The following is a 15,810-nucleotide window of genomic DNA, read 5'->3' as shown; positions in this document are numbered from 1 at the left end:
TGCCAACTTTCAGCGCAATCGGCCAAGTAGTTACCGAGATATTGCAACAATTACAAAACTGACACCTCTTCGTTTTGCACGTGGCACGTGCATAAGGGGTCACCCACATGCATCGGGAATAGTCCAATACTTGGTAGAAGGAATGAAGCTACCCTACAAAAATTACCGCGTGTAAATCGGTCAAGTGGTTGCTGAGATATAAGCCTCGCAAAAGCGTGACCACGGCCGGCCGGCCGGCCGGCCGCTCATACTCAGAAATTTCCGTTAATCTAAGGAAAGACTACGCTCGCTTCGCTCGCTCCGTAAAAACATGTAGTGTCAAGTCAACGTCACATGTCGCTGTCACGCGCGAATGTAACAGCGACAGGGCGCTGCGGTGCAGGGCTCTGACACGACACCGTAGTGCCCTGCAGTGTCAGATCTGTGATCTGTGCTCCCGGTCTGTGCGGTGTTCTATATACTCTGGTCTGTGCCACCGTCCTTTGGGTTGACTGGACCACCAGCCACGACAGCCTCTGGCCACCACTGTCCTCTACCGCCGCTGCGGTGCTCTGCCGGCCCGGCGGTGCTGGCGCCGCTGACCGCGTAGTCCTCTGGATGGAAGAGTCGTCTACCGACCTCTTCGGGCCTGCAGTGGTTGGTGGTGCCCTCGGAGACGCCGTGTTGGAAGGGTCGGCCGTGCGCAGCGCCCTGAAGCTCTCTGACCCGACCGGTCGACAGGCGGACAGCAGGGCGGTACCGGTACGTGGGAGGTGCTGCTGCCGAACTTCCAACTGTTGCTGCCGCTGCCGCTGTACCGTTCACTGTCGATGCTGCACTGGTATGACCTAACTGACGCTGACGCTGCATCTTGTCTGACTCTATAGCCTAACGGTCGGCAGTGTGCTGCGCTGGGTTGTCGATTGCAGCCTCACGACGCTGCCCTGCAGCTGCCGACACGCCCGCTGCCGCGTGTCAGCAGCTCAGCAGCCCGTACTCAGACCAGACGCCTCCGAACGGCGGGGGCCAGCAAACGAACGCCAACCACCATAGGCGGCGGAACGGGGCGGAGGGGGCACTGGGGCACCGCACCGTGCCCCCCTTTGATTTTGGCAATTTAACATTAGCCCTATGGGCATTACATGGAGAGAATGAGGCAAAAATTCGGCAGTTGCTTCCCCCCTTAATTGAAGGTGTTCCGCCGCCACTGCCAACCACAATTACTCTAGTCTGCGTGAGCTGACGTGAGCTGTAGCAATGGAGCAGGTTTGTCGGCCGTGCATCTATTTTGGCTCGCTGTCTCTCTACTTTGTCTCAGTGACTGAATGGATTATCAGTCACCCCAGAAGAACCTGATACAGCCTGATAGAACCTGACTTCATTCACGAGTCTACGGTTACTGAAACACGGCAGCAAAACATATCAAAAGTATGACAGATGAGGCAGCTGATTTCCGGGTGATGTGTACGTACATACGTTTGAGCTTCTCCGTACCTACATACCTACGTAACGGCTTTTAATGCATATGTTACAGGCCGCATGAAAACTCCGTCCCTTTGCGTAAACGACCTGGCCGAGTCAGGTCGGTTAAACACGGCCTAAAAATACCAGCCGTTTGCAAACCGCCTGAAATATTAGGCCATTTGGAAACGGACTAGGCAGTTTGGAAACGGCCTAGTCAGTTTTCAAACAGCCTGGCGAAGTACAACAACCTCTGAGGATGACTTAATGAATCAATAGTTGGTCGATGATGGTCTGCGAAAGGACTCGTCTACGTCGAATATTTTCTAACTGTGCAAGTGCTCGTCCTGGCCGTGTTACCGACAATAATACTTTAGGTTTTAAAATTCATCCGGCTGATGGAACCTCGTGAAAACATGCCAAAGGCAGTCCATGGGGCGACATATTAGCCGTTTTCACGACGGGCTATCCGGCGAGTGCACCTAATTTGACCAAATCTGCACCTAATCTCTTTTACAGCAAATATCTTTATTTTATGAATTTATTTCAGTGGTGTTATCGATGATGCACTCTGATAATATGACAAAGTATGCATATAAGCAATTAGTACAACCCTAGCTGATAGCTACTAAGAGACACATTGAGCCTAATTTGACCAAATCTGCACCTATGAATCTGCACCAGATGTGCACCAAATGTGTACCAGATGGCCGTCGTGAAAACGGCTATTGCCAACAGTCGTGTTTTAACAAACTATTGCTCTCAACATGGCCAAGCTATCTCCACACTGACTAGACATTTTTCAAACCACCTAGGCCGTTTGCAAACGGCCTGATGCTCAATAGCTGCCATACGGCCCAAGCGGTTTCTAAACGGCCTGAAATTTCAGGCGGTTTGCAAACGGCCGGGAAATTCAACCCGTTTTCAAACGGCCTGACTTCTCAGTTTGTTTGCAAACTGACTGGGCCGCCCAGCCCGTTTGCAAACGGCCTGACTCTGGCAAGGCCGTTTGCAAACGGACGGTGTTTTAATCCTTGCCCGTAAACGGTGTTTTGCCACCTTCGCCCATGCAGGGGGGGGTGCGTTTGAAAACGGAGCGTCGTAGAGCTTAGCGGAAAAGACCAATTGATTGCTCTCAACGAGATCTCGCGATTGGTGGTATATTGTTTGGTCCTAGGTCAACATTTGACCTACTTATGACCGGTCAAAGGTCAAATTTTCGAGAAAAAATCTAACTTTTTTAGATTTCCGCGCCGATTGCGGCAAAACGCTAAGAGATATCGACTTGAAACCCTCACTATCGTGATCCTTGATCAATTCTCTATCGTTTTGTGTGTATTTCGATGTCATAACTCTAAAAATGATGCGTTGGGAGCATCGGAAGTCTGCAAGGTCATTTGTGCATTGGGTCACGTCAGGCGTGTGACGTCACTGACCTGACCCTGACCCAAAATGAACTACAAGAAACAACCGACGATGCCTGAAATGGATAGCAAATTCGAATTCAGGGCATCAAAATACCCCGAAAGAGCATACAAGTGCAAGAAGTCATTACAGGTCAACCGAGGTCACTGACCTTACCTTGACCTTTAGTAACCTTCAAAATATCAACGGACATTGTTCCAATGTCAAATCAGCCAGTTGTGATTCTAAAACAATCCATCAGTGTGTCAGGTCAGTCGGCATTTATACCAATGTGAAGCAATCTCCAATTTAGCGTAAATCTGGCCGGAGGTTGTTCCCTTTATGACGTCATAACTCCGTGACCTGACATGACCTTGACAAAAAATACCAAAAGTTGCGCAAAGGATGCCCCAGAGGGTACTGAAAATTTGAGCAGGCTAGGGTAGGGTGGGGTAATTTGAACATGTGGGGCAATTTGAACATAGTGTGAATAACACAAAATTACGGAAAATCCATAAGTGGCATGACAATAAGACCAATGAGAGAAATTATCGTAACTAAAAGGGCTATCATATGAACGGGGTTTAAAGTTTCAGGGAATGAAGATGTTGACGCACAGTGTAAAAAAATCAATTTCGCAAGGATAAACGCCTAACAACACGTCATTGCAACTTCATTGCAGCGCAAAATCTTGCATTTGCTAGCGCCTAATACGCAACGGCTTTTGTTGTACAATGACCTAATCAGTGCCTTCAATCCACGAAATTTGCTTTTGAACCCTGTTTTTAAAAATGGCAAAATAACTTTTAGCGTGGGGTAATTTGAACATAGTGTGAGGATTTCAATGAAGACAGGGATAGCTCCGAAAAGACAACGCTCCCAGGTTTGTTTTTTTGCCAATATTTTCGACCCAAAGCAATAGCAGATAAGTGATGCCAGTTTTAGAAAATTTACGTCTAATATCCGTCTATTGAACGGCATTTTCGTTGATTTGCCGTCCAAAATGTTAAACTCAACTATTTGTCCAAATATGTCCGAAAATTATGCAGCTATCAACACTCAAAACCGTCATTTATATTGCTTATCATGTAATTTTACCAGCCGAAAAGTGTTCATTATATTGAGAGCTTAACCAGCTTTCCATTCGCCAATCAATGCTACGCACGATTACTTGATAAAAATGCTTAAGTGTGGCAGGCCATCGCCCAATGTTGTCCAGACTGCTATACCTTTGTGCAATCAATTCCGAATTGGACATGCATTATAAAGAATCGGAATTCCGAATGTCCAGGTTCCGAATGGCACCACTATAACAGATGAAGTAAGGTTTGGTAGAGTTTTTATCGAACGGAGATGATAGACGTTCTGTTAATTGAAGAGAGGCGAATTCTGTCAACTGACCGGTGTGCAGCGTGCAGATATTGATACTCTGCAAGTGTTATTTTTGTTGTTGTGTTGATTTTTCAAATGAAGGTATGTTCAGAATTGCTCTGCCTATTCGTTTATGGGTCAAACAACATCGGTGCTGGCGAGACTATCGTTTTTATGGCAGGTAAAGGTAGTATGTTCAAATTACCCCACGGTGGGGCAATTTGAACACACCGTGACTTGGTGGAGAAGTGATGCTATGCTATTCAAGGTATGCTCGGCTCGACCAAAAATGAGGCTTGCATGGTAAAAGCAAGTGACACATGCGCTACTGAAACAGTTTTTCTTCATCCAGGGTTGAGCTGGAATTTGGTACAACGGAGAAGACGTAAAAATATGTTCAAATTACCCCACACTACCCTATCTGAAATGGTTCGGCGTGTAGCTAAGAAAAACCTCAGGGGGGGTTGCACCAACCCCCCCCCCCCTATATGGGCGAGGGTATGGCTTGGAACGCATGTACACAGCATGCCTAAAAGTCGGGTGGGTTCTGGTGCGATCCCTGAACCAGCTCGCCGTGATTATATGAAAATGGTGACCCTCGATCGTGCACAGGCAAGTTCGTTTTTTAACGGCTTATGCGTACCTGATTGCTTCAGCAATTTCCCTCAGCATTTTCTTTTTTTCTATTGTTAGAATTAATATGCTTCATACTTCATAGTTGATCTGGCACATCTTACGCTGAAATCGGTCCCCTGCTCCAATGGCTTTCGAACTCTCTGAAGGGTGTATTTTTATTTTTCCAGCGCAATATTAAGTGGTATGGGAGGCTAACTAAAGTATGGAAAAAAGAAGGTTCCGGCATCGCTAAGGTGCTGGCTGTGAACTCAATGGCTAGAGCCACACGACGCTATCGCAGGCACGCTGTGCTGTGCTCCTTCAGTTCTTCCGTTCCAGTGTATAATTCTATGTAGTTCATAGACGGGTATTTGTGCGTGGTACAGTACACCGAACTAGTTACCGGGTGGATAGCTGAGGGAGTAACGTTAACCCGCGCACCGACGGGGGTCTGTGCCAACTTCGCACCGACGGGGGGGCGGATGACCGCCCCCCCCCCTGAGATCTCGAGAACGAAGCAAGATAGCGACAAGCGGTAAACGGCATCGGATACGCACGGTCAAGATCTACAATTTTTACTAAAGTCATTTTCAGGTCAGGTCAAAGATGACGTCACAGGGGTCGAAAAAGTCAAAATGGCGGCGCTAGATATGGAGAGAGTTTTTCTCGAATAACTTTCGAATTAGTCAAGCTAGGAACAAACTAAGGGCATCATCGTGATCCTCTCGTCAATCCGCATCGAATGATATATATGTTGACCTCGAAAGGTCAAGGTCAAAGGTTGACCTCAGGTCACGTGACCTCGAGGTCATCATGTATATCATTCGATGCGTCTTGACGAGCTGAACACAATGAGACCATCCACGCGGCTGTATCTTGTTCCTGTACGGAGTTATTGGCCAAAAACCTTTGGTGACCTATGATGACGTCACATGACCTCACAGCTGCCCAACAGCAAAACAGACCTCAAGGTAGTGAAGGTTGATCGTATATGAAGTCATGTATGGTATATGGGGCCATTCCGACCCATTTTAGTGGTAAAAACAGGGAGTTGATTTTTCCCCCATTGACTTATAATGGGGAGGTCGCGAAATTGACCTGACCTTAGGTCACCGATATCAAAATTCCGAGATAAACAAATTGTAGCTACTAATGACCTAATAACATCCTGCGACTTTCAAAGGCCTCCGACATCTACTGTAGCTCTGGCAAGGTGACAAAGTTGCAAAAAAGTGACTTGAGGTTGGGTCATTCAAAGCGACCTGGTGACCTGACCTTAACAGGTAGGAGGTTCAAACTTGCACACCATGTGTAAAATTGATGAGGTAATAGTCCTACCAAATTTTGCGGCGCTACGCGCCGCGGTTTTTCCGCTATTCGCGAAAAACCTCAGGGGGGGCGGATATCCGCCCCCCCCCCGTCGGTGCGCGGGTTAAGGCCTGGCTACACTATGCGTTTTTTGCGTGCGTTTTTTTGCGAGTTTGCGTGTTTTGCGGAATATCGTTCTAGAAAAAGTTGTTATTAATATAACTTCTTTAATGTTGAAATGAAAGTTAATAAAACGTTTATATTAATTAAAAGTTAATATGAAAAACATATAACAAAAATGTAATGTCGTTTCGTTCTAGAACAATATTCCGCAAATCACGCAAACTCGCAAAAAAACGCACACAGAAAACGCATAGTGTAGCCAGGCCATTAGGCTGCTGCGCTGGTAAGGGCGAATGACGCCCGCTAGGAAGACCTCAAACCAGGTCTGAGGTCAGCAGTAAGAGGAGGTGGTACTCTGGACATATTTATTGCGTGGGTGCCGCGGGGTCAGTCTGCGTAGAAAGGCAGGTGATCTTCGGGAGGTAGAAGGTGCGTGAGAGGGTGAAGGCAAATGTAGAAATCGGGCTGTTACTCGGCTAATCCGCCCTAATCTGTGACCCAGCAAATCCCACCTGGCCGGTATCACGGTCTGGGACAGCGACCGTGCGATTAGATAGTCCGAGCTCCGAATGTGTGTTTAACACGATAACCGCGCCGGCCGGTCTGCAATGGCCTGCAGTGGCAGAGTGCAGGAGAGGCCGGGCAGAGGCACACGCTCTTGTCCTACACTGTTCTGACGCATATTCCTGACTTACAGCAGCGTATTTACAATATACCTACCTACCATTCAAGGTAATTTCAAGCTTGGTCTAAAACAAGCTTTGGTTATGTAAGGGATACCTATTCGAAGCAGATGGTTCAAATATTGATTTTATTCAGTTATTTAGTTTTTGTTCAAATATCTATTGACGCTGAATTTTTCTTTCTTTTCTGCATTTCTTTAAAATAAAATAAAATACTCGCTTGCAGTCAGTATCCTAATTATTGCAACCTTATCATTCCTGTGTAATTCTGAATAAAGTCCGGGTCACATGGCAACAAAGGTCATCCTAATCACCAGTTGGTAACACACTGTGCGTTACATCACCTGCATCCTGTGGCCGTTCCTGAGCTTCTCCTGGCCTCCGAAGACTGCCAGCTGCCCAGCTTCGTGTCTCTCCGCGGACCAGTGACGTCATCAGTCCCGGGATCAGGTGCGTCAGCGACCCGGCAACGGTCAGGTGAGTGATCCACGTTCCAGATGGGGATACCTGTGTGGGCTCAGTTCTTAGATTTATTATATCGAAGTCAGATCTCTTAAAGATGTGTTTTTGCACCTGTCAAGCGTGCCACCAAGAAAATAGTGATTTGGTGTGACGATACATGGATATATCCACCTTCATTGAAAACTATGCTTAGCGATGATGCGATTATTGCGTAGTGTTATTTTGTGTTTTAGTTTGATTAACCTGCGCACCGACGGGGGTCCGCGCCAATTTAGAACCGACCTGGGGGATGACCCCCCCCCCCCCGAGATATCGAGAACGAAGTAAGATAGCGACAAGCGGTAAACGGCATGGGGAGGTACGCACGGACAAGCTCTACAATTTTTAGACAGGTCATTTTCAGGACAGGTCAAAGATGACGTCACAGGGGTAAAAAAGTCAAAATGGCGGCGCTAGAAATGAAGAGAGTTTTTCTCGAATAACTTTCGAAGTAACCAAGCTAGGAACAAACTAATGGCACCATCGTGATCCTCTCGTCAATCCGCATCGAATTACGTGTGTGTTGACCTCAAAAGGTCAAGATCAAATGTTGGCCCAGGTCACGTGACCTTAAGGTCATCATTTATATCATTCGATGCGCCTTGACGAGCTGAAGACAATGAGACCATCCGCGCGGCTGTATCTCGTTTCTGTAAGGAGCTATTAGCAAAACAACCTTTGGTGACCCTTGGTGACGTCACATGACCTTACAGTTGCCCAAAAGCAAAAAAGGTCTCAAGGTAGTCAGGGTTGATCGTATATGTGGGCGGCAGCCCCGCTGGGCGGCCCGTCTGCTGGGCGGCTGCCGCCGGTGCCGCCCGAGCAGGTTCCCGGCCGCCCGGGCCGCCCTGGTGACGCTGCGTGGTCGGCCAATGGCTGTGTGTGTGGTGGTGGCGTGACCCGGTCGAGGTCGAGCCGACGGCCAATCGGTGGTCGCCACGTGCCGGTGGCGTGACCCGTCGGGATCGTGTGCGGTGCGATCGGGGAGGCGCGCCAGTCGTGGAGGTGCGGGCTTGCCGGCCGGCCCGGATCCACGTGTGAACTGTGAATGGTGACTGGCCGAATACAGGATAAATGGACTCTGTTGGTGTTCTCCAGCAGAGACTACAGTATATGAAGTCATTCACGGTATATTGGGCCATTCCGACGCGTTTTAGTGGAAACAACAGGGTGTTGATTTCCCCCCATTGACTCATACCTAATGGGGAGGTCAAGAAATCAAAATAAAGGGAAGTTGCTGCATGGCTCTACGTCATCCCCTGCACCTGGTTGCTTGGCGATCCTTCACTCGTTGACCTTCCGAATCGGATTTTGTCAAAACAAATTCGAAATTCGATTGACGCCGCAGCCCTGAGCCCAGACTTTTCTAAGCTAACATATTGTCCAATGTCCAATCATTGGGAGAGTAACGCTGATGTTGTTTTACGAGCGAGCGGAGCGAGCGAAGTAAAAATATTACCAGTGAACTAGCAAGGAATGCGCCCAATTAATATAACTTATGACGGATACAATCGATAAGCTAGATTATGGATGCTCATCCCATTAATATAACACATAACTGGTAGGTATATAGGTATTTGAGCTGCAGGCTGTCACACCAATGACACTTGCCCATCGATGTAGCTATGTTATCCGTGCACAGGTTAACCGTGCATGTTTGCTCACTGCTCAGGCCCTGAGATAGCCTATCGTTTCCGGATGGGTTGGTGAGCGCTATCTGAACAAACTGAAGTCCTGAGCCATGAGGTCATCACCTAGTTGACCCACGGCTTATGAATCAGGTCTGTATCTAAGTCCCGACTATGGTCTTTGTTCAAAGTGGATAGATAGCTCGGTATCCAATCGACTGACCTGTAGGTGACCTCTTCAGGGGCGGCTCCTTTGGGCGGTCTATCAGTGCCTTCCCAAATATAACTGTGTCCCACGATGAACCACGAGAACGCGATAACGTCACACGAAATTGTCTTTCCAATGCTGGCACAGAATGTTACAATCTTCATTCGAGTCCTGCATTTTGGAGCTGGATGTCAGGAGCCGCAAAATATATTTATTGTGAAACCGCATGATCCAGAGCACGCCAAGAACAGACTCACAGGTGTGGAATAAGACATATCTTATGGAATATCATGGAGCAGTTCCACCTACAGATATCCGGCTAGACACTGGTACCGAGGATAACTTTACTTATACCGGTAGGTAAGTACCAGCCGGTTGACGTTCGGTCTTAAAGCCTTTAATGGATTTTCGTCAGCCAACGACACATAGACATTGGAAAGATATCCGATATAGCTTGTTCTTCTTATATTGTAATCTTCTTTCTTTTAAACCAACAGATTTCCAGCATCCCTGTCCATTACCGCAAATTGTCAAAGGAACAGCAGTTAATCTGGGTTTCATATATGCCGCTGTAAGCTACAGGCAAATATAATGATTTATAAAGCGGTAAGTAGGTGAATCGTTGACCTGGCTTGTAGGAAAAGAAGAAATTTATAGAAATAAATGCACCTTTACATGGTGAATTGATGCAGACGGAACTGGCCTGCAGCGGTGCACGGTGTGCTCCTCCTCTCTGCAACGCTGCAACGGAAAACAACATAACTTTCCACACTGCAACTATACCAAAAACTGAGAAGCGATGTTTGTAGATGTTCTGTATTTATTATTTCTGAGACAGTGCTCAGCACCCCGTATCCGTGCACTGACAGGCTTATTCTCTATGGCTTTAACATATCATCCCATTGTCCTCTATCCTGGAGTGGAGCCAGTAGGTATTGTCCATGCACATGGCTCATGTAACCTATGTATATGACGTCAATAATTAGTGCTTACGAGCTACGACGGTAACTCCTCACTGTAGATATGTCACTTTTTAATCAAATTCGCTTTTTAATGCATCACGAATCAAATTACCGATTGAACAGAACGAACAAGATGCTATCGGGAGTGGGACTGAGATCCTTTGCGATTCTCACCTCCATTTTTATGCTATACGCACTGGTAGGTACCCCTAGACCCCCTTATTTTATGCATTATGCATAATAAAATTCGAGCATGCCAAAAGCTGTGTGACATACAGTTGCACAGAACTTCAACAAGGAGAAGAGGCATCGAAAAAGTTATGCAATCATGACGCTTTGTACGCCGGCCTTATTTTTGCTACCGTGGACCCCTACATGTAAACCACATGAAAACATGACAATGTAGCCGATGCATTATCCTGCACACCACACAGTATATCCATTAGCACGTGCCCGGCGATCAGCGGTAACAGAGCCTGGCTGGTAGCTGGGGGTCTTCGTATACCGATTGGTGGCGCAGCTCGGTCTCGATACCTTTCGTGCCCTCTGTCGATCGGTGCCCCGTAAGGTCAGAGCAATGCTCTCATACTGAAAGACGCGAACGACAATACCAAATGTATTTCTATGCGATGAGGCATTATGCATAGTATCGTAAAAAATGTGCCTTTCAAACGCATGTTTTATTGAGTATGGAGTCGTTCAATTAAATCCACAGATCCTCAGGAGTGCGCGCTTACTTTGCTTGAACGTACATGAAGTAAAGGAATATGGTCCCAACATTCACACTCTACTGATACTCTGTAATGATCGAAAAAAAATACTACCTACTCTTAAATATGGGTGATCAACTATGTCATCAAAAACACTGAAATCTAGTACTAAATAAAAGTACGATAAGTTTGACATTAGCATAGCCGTGGAGCTACGCTTAGCTTAGCAAGGATGGCTCAACAGTGTATCACTCGTGTTAATTAACAAACACACGTAGAGGGTGGCCCTTATTTTCGAAAGTTTGAAAATCCAGTCTCCAAACCCGGATTCTTGTTCCACTCCATGAGAAAACCACGCGAGTATTTTTTTTTTTAATCGAATAATATTTACCCGGTGCTCAACGACCTTAAAATTTTACTAATTTTACTATATAAGGCCCCTTGGTAGTCCACTGAGACGGGAAGCTGATGCCGGATCTCACCAGCAACGTCCACGTCGACCGCCTGCTCATCCTCGTGTCTGGGGGAGGGGAGGTTCAGCTGCTTCAGGTGGCGAAGCTTCCCAGTGGAAACGGGGCGAATGAAGCGAAGGCCGTAGTGGAGGCGTTGGATAATTAAGTGGAGCGTCGCTGACCGGGTCGTGGGGATGTCCTTTGACACCACCGCCGCCAACACGGGTCGCCACAACGGGGCGTGTACCCTGATTGAGCAGCAGCTGAAGAACGACCTCCTCTACCTCGCCTGCCGGCACCACATTCTCGAGCTCGTGATCGAGGCGGTCTTCACGTCGGTGATGGGGCCAACTACAGGGCCTGCTGTCCTGCTGTTCAAGCGTTTCCAGGAGAGGTGGCCCTTTATCAACCAAGGCGAGTTCCAGCCGATCGAGGATGGAGCAGGAGAGGTCGACATCGAGTGGTTCCTTCAGGCCCTGAAAGAGCGGACAGACCTTCGGGACAACTACCGGGAACTTCTGGAACTAACCGTCATCTTTCTCGGCGGCGTACCTCCCCGCGGAATACGCTTCCGTGCCCCTGGCCCCATGCACCACGCTAGGTGGATGAGCAAGGTGCTGTACTCGCTCAAGGTGTGGCTGTTCAGGGGACAGGTCAAACTGACGCCGAAGGAGGAGCGCGGACTGTTGAGGGTGGCCATGTTCTCCGCCTGCCTCTACAGCAAATCCTGGACGCAAGCCCCACTTGCTGTCGCGGCTCCGCTCAACGATCTTCAGCTGCTTCAGGCACTGAACGGGTACGAGGACGCGGAGGTCTCCAAGGCCGCGACAAACAAGCTCCTCGGCCACCTCTGGTACCTCTCGGAAGAGCTGGTAGCCCTGGCGTTCTCCGACGACCGGGTTTCATCAGAAACAAAGAAGAAGATGGTAGCGGCGATTGAGAAGAAGGACGGCAACGACACAGCCCAGAAGCGAGTGACCATTCCCGCTTCAGCGATCAGCGGCTGCAGCCTTGAGGACTTCGTGACCTCCAATACGTCCTCGTTCTTCTCCAAGATGTCCATCGACAAGGGATTCCTGGCATTGGAACCGGCAGACTGGAAGAAGGATGAGGCGTACGGCAAGGCGTGCAAAGCGCTGGAGAAGCTGTCGGTCACCAATGACCACGCGGAACGAGGCGTCGCCCTGATTCAGGAGTATAACCGGCTATAAAAAAACCGGCTCCTGACGAAGGACGAAGAACAACTCCAGTTCCTCGTCCAGGTCGTCGCGGACCATCGGCGCCAGTTCCCGGACACCAGGAAGGGAACGCTTGCACGGACCGGGCGACAATGAGTGCCTAGCAAGTAGCAACCACATAACCCCCGCCAGGAGAGGAAAGCGGCTAATTACTCCCACGAGAGCAACGTGGGAGTGGGACCCGGAGTGCTTGTGACTAGCGTTCGCTGAGTAAAATTTCAGAGTCGTTGAGCACCGGTTAAATATTTTCCGATTTCAATGAAACTTTGCACAGCACGTTTCTGGGTCAAAAGGAACAAGAATCCGGGTTTGGAGCATAGACATTATTCGTTTGAAATTTAACCCCCATACAGAGGGCCACCCTAAGTCTGTCACGTACGGCATACGTAATATTTAAAACAGGACAACGTTCTATTATTATGTTATTGGCTCTTCTTTTCAAGCGTACTATTACCAGTAAAACGCCTTTTGGGCGCAGAACGAGCGAGCGAGATAGTGAGCCCTGCACGTTCGGAAGGACGAGAGGGTACTTCCAACGGGGCTTGTGCAAAGCACCCTTCTAACCGGTCGCTAGCGGTGTGCCAGATTTGAACGCAATCGGCCCAGCCGTTCCTGAGATCTGGAAGCGGCATTCTGCACGTGCGCACGTGCAAACGGGGTCCAAACTGACTTTTGCACGGCACCCTACTAACCGGTCCTCAAACGTGTACCAAATTTGAGCGCAATCGGCCAAGCCGTTCTCGAGATCTGGAAGCGCCCCCTGGCCCCTGCACGTGCGCACGTGCAGTAGCACCTAACCGCAACACGTGGGAATGCATTGCCTGGTGGTTGGCTACCTGTATGCCAAGTTTCAGCGAAATCGCCACAGTAATTACCGAGTTGTTGAAATGGGAACAAATTTGGCACCTCTTCATTTAGCATTTTGCACGTGCAATGGCGGTCACTCACATAGATCAAGAGTATCCGACCTTTGGTAAAAGGGATGCAGCTACCCTACAAAAATTACCGCAAGACAATCGCCCAAGCGGCTGCTGAGATATGAGCCTCTCAAAATCACTACTTTTGCAAAACAGCTTGAACACCCCTGACTTTTCACGTGGCACGTGCCACGACGGTCACCGAGATGTATCAAAAGTAGTCAAGGCCGCAGGCCAATCGGTCCAGCGGTTGCTGAGATATAAGCCTCTCAAAAGCGTTCAACAGGCCAGGCCGGGCCGGGCCACTCATGCTGAGATTTTTCCGTTATATTGAAAAGACTTCGCTTCGCTCGCTGCGCTCGCTCGCTCGTAATAAGGTTTCTAAATGCAAAAATGAAATATTTCTATGACGTAAGCCAGGTAGTCTACGGTACCACGTCATAAACCGTATACATAAGTAATAATCAATGTAGGATCAAATGACAGAGGATATTTGATTATTGGCCGTTCATTAACGATGAGAAGATCTACCTAATTCACTAGTACTTTTAGACAGCAGCCTAGAGAAGAAAGAGGATGCGAAGAGATACAGGTTGCATTCCCACTAAACTTCTTTGTCAATATGAGACTGAATCTTTCAGTAACAATAATAAATTAAAAATATCACGATTTACTTTTTTATCTACCAACTGATCCGACTGTTCCTTATGTCTACAAATAGATTCTAGAAAAGAAAGGGGACGTTCTGTCAACCAGCGCCTACAGTTGGCAGTTATCCACTGCACAGCTATAAATGCTCCCCTGCAGCCTCCTGCTGGCTAACAGCGTACATGCGCGTTAACTGCTCTTCAACTTTCAAGTCGAACGTTAACTTTCCTTCAAGTCGAGTCCCGCGCGTGCTCAGTCCGCGGGCAGTGCAACTCAGTTTCGCTGGCAGTCCACATGGCTTGCTGACGTCACTGGAGGCTGCTCACTGCTCAGTCTGTCAGCGAATTAGCGAGAACGGATTACTGAACCGGAGCCAACAGACGCAGATAAATTAATCGTTCCCTAAATGTGATAAGACGCTTTGTTGATTTACGCTGAATGCAGCATACATATACCCTGTCAAGGGAAGGCATTTGAAGATAAAAGCAAAGGTGCTGATATAGGTACCAAGAACATATAAAATATCATGCCAATTGGATCCTAATGTTTATGTTATTCCCTGGCGTCAGCCTTTTAACTTTAAATACGATTTTTCCATCATTATTACCTACTCCTCACATCCATCGGCGCTCAGTTAATCCATTAGGCAGACTTAAATAAAGACATGGGAATAAGGAATAAACGATCAACAAAATGGATAAAATTTCATGATCAATGTCGTGAAAATTGAAAATGTCATCGGTACACAAAGATCTTCAGTTACTCGATGGGTATATCTTTCGTATCGCTGATTCTGGGAGCGACATTGTTTGGCTTCGGGTATTTAACGGACAGCTCATTGTGATCTATACCGTGATTTGCTCCTCCTTTCGATAATATATGTCATGTATTGAATGGCACCCCAAAATTAATTGCCGCACAATGCTTATTGTCAGCCACTGCAAGAAAAATGTTAGTTGTTACGGCTAGCTGATGCTTACTAATAGGTACCTATTTCAAACGACATACAACATCTTCGTGCAATTGTGGGTAAAAATAGAATACTTGTTTACTATCGTTTACTTCTCTACTTCGAAACAGTACACAGTACATAATCTAGTTAGCACACATCTATTTTCAAAACACTTGCTGTCTTAGCCTAAACTTTATAAGCGAAATAATTTCTGCGAGCGACGCTAGCTCAAATCTGTTATGCTAATATACAGATGCACGATAAATGCACTGCCGCTGAATTAATCTACAAAAGTTTTATTGAAATGTGACTCCAGAGACTTTGTCATGCGTTCTGATTGACTGGTTGATACTACCTCTTCTTTACGACCTCTCTAAGACAGTACCGCATTCGTAGATAACTACATAGTAGAGGTACCTAAGTGACATTTGTCACAAGTAACAAATTTCAAGGCACTGCATGTTTACAAGACACTGCGGAAAAACACGCCTTGTTACTCCGATATTCTACATCACATGGAAATCGTTCCCGGGACGGCCCTGCGGCCTGGGAAAGGAGACCAAGGCTCTACTGCGTGGCCCGTCTATATTCCATGCGGACAGCAGCGCCATCCACCACTCCTCGGAGAGGTGGAGGTACGGCCGCTCGCA

This window comes from Amphibalanus amphitrite, unplaced genomic scaffold (assembly GCF_019059575.1).
Source record: "Amphibalanus amphitrite isolate SeventyFive unplaced genomic scaffold, NRLGWU_Aamphi_draft 000270F_arrow, whole genome shotgun sequence".
Lineage (NCBI taxonomy): Eukaryota > Metazoa > Arthropoda > Thecostraca > Balanomorpha > Balanidae > Amphibalanus > Amphibalanus amphitrite.
Note: the sequence above shows the minus strand (reverse complement) of the source record.